Here is a 2,454-nt window from a genome sequence, read left to right on the forward strand (position 1 = left end):
TAATAAATCTTTTAAAAATATTTAAAAATATAAAACGACGATATTTAAACTATATATTAATCATGTATAGATTTTTGGAAATTATTTTGAGTCAAATTTACTTTTGTTGACTTTTGCATATTAGTCTCGAGCATTAGGATTGTGATACACTATGACTTGACCTAATTTGTTAGACAAATATTGACCAACACATAATTATATATAATTAATTTAGGTTCGTGAATCCGAGGCCAACCTTGCACTTGTTCAATGACGTTATATGTATTTTTACTACGAAATACAGTATGGTGAGTTTCATTTACCTTTTTACCCTTTATATTTTTGGGACTGAGAATACATGCGCTTTTATAAATGTTTGACGAAATAGACACAAGTAATTGAAACTACATTCTATGGTTGAATTATCGAAATCGAATATGCCCCTTTTTATTAAAGTCTGGTAATCTAAGAATTAGGGAACAGACACCCTATTTGACGCGAATCCTAAAGATAGATCTATTGGGCCTAACAAACCTCATCCAAAGTACCGGATGCTTTAGTACTTCGAAATTTATATCATGTCCGAAGGAGGATCCCGGAATGATAGGGGATATTCTTATATGTATCTAGTTAATGTCGGTTACCAGGTGTTCACCATATGAATGATTATTTTTGTCTCTATGCATGAGACGTATATTTATGAGAACTGGAAATGAAATTCTTGTGGTCTATTAAAATGATGAAAATAAATGATTATGATAAACTAATGAACTCACCAACCTTTTGGTTGACAATTTAAAGCATGTTTATTCTCAGCTGTTAAAGAAATCTTCCGCTGTGCATTTGCTCATTTTAAAGATATTACTTGGAGTCTTTCATAGCATATTTCGAAGAACGTTGCATTCGAGTCATTGAGTTCATCAAAGATTATTATTAAATCAATTTATAGTTGGATAGTGGATATTATGAAATGGTATGCATGCCTGTCAATTTTCAATGTAAAGAAAGTTTGTCTTTTAAAAACGAATGCAATGTTTGTAAAATATATCATATAGAGGTCAAATACCTCGCAATGTAATCAACTATTGTGAATCGTTTATAATGTATATGAACGGGTCCTTTCAGTTGGTATCAGAGCGGTGGTCTTAGCGAACCATGTCTGCATTAGTGTGTCTAACTGATAAGTCGTTAGGATGCATTAGTGAGTCTGGACTTCGACCGTGTCTGCATGTCAAAAGTTTTGCTTATCATTTTTAGTCGGAAATCATCTGCTTATCATTCTTAGGAAATTACCTGCTTATCATTACTAGTCTAGACACGTCTTGCTACATTAATTGCATGAGTAGTGTATAGACAAAATTCATATCTTAGCGTATCTGCTAAATCATATCTTATCGTATCTGTTACTTTAAACTTTACCTGACATATCCCGCAAATTCCTCCGTAATCTACGAAATCTTTTGTTCTATATCTATGAATATTCTATGTAATTAGAATACCATACGATAACCGAAAATCATTTCATATCAAAAAATCCTTATTCAATCGTACGAAATTAAATTCATCATTAATTCAAGTTCCTCGGATTCCGAAATGGAATCCCACTCCAGCTCTTAAAGCAGTGTGACCGAATGGATCAACCAATCAGCCATCATCTATTCTGGATAAATTGGGGATGGGTTCATAGCCTCCTCAATCATTGGAGACAAGAAGAAGGTGATCCCTTCCATCTATCCCATTGCCCTCTTAACGAAGAACCTGAAGCACTTACCGGCGAACTAATCCGAAACACCATTTTCTCTCTCTTTTCCAGAGTATCTCGTCACGATTATATACTACATCAAATTCTAGATTATATTTATCCGCTCGTCCGAACCGACAATCACCCCGGTATAATAGAAGAAGTCAACGAGCTTCACGCTCGGGTAGTGGCTTTGGAGAATATGGTGCAAAGATTACAAACACCAGCAGCAGCACCAGCAGCATAACCAGTACCACCATCATCAACGCCAACAGTACCATTACCACCTCCAACCACAACCGCGTCGTAAACCTCAACTTCACAATATGTCCCACGAGCATCAACGTCATACGCACCATTGATACCAAGGAGTACCAGCAACAATAACTGATGAAGTATTAATTCATAACTTCATTGAAGAAACATTCTGCGGCGATTATGTTGTAGTGACCCGAACTTTTCCATGTTTATATATATTAATTGAGATTGATATTTACATGATTAAATGTTTCCAACATGTTAAGCAATCAAACTTGTTAAGACTTGATTAATTGAAATATGTTTCATATAGACAATTGACCACCCAAGTTGATCGGTGATTCACGAACGTTAAAACTTGTAAAAACTATATGATGACATATATATGGATATATATATATATAGTTAACATGATACTATGATAAGAAAACATATCATAAAGTATATTAACAATGAACTACATATGTAAAAACAAG

This window comes from Rutidosis leptorrhynchoides, chromosome 9 (assembly GCF_046630445.1).
Source record: "Rutidosis leptorrhynchoides isolate AG116_Rl617_1_P2 chromosome 9, CSIRO_AGI_Rlap_v1, whole genome shotgun sequence".
NCBI classification, from domain to species: domain Eukaryota; kingdom Viridiplantae; phylum Streptophyta; class Magnoliopsida; order Asterales; family Asteraceae; genus Rutidosis; species Rutidosis leptorrhynchoides.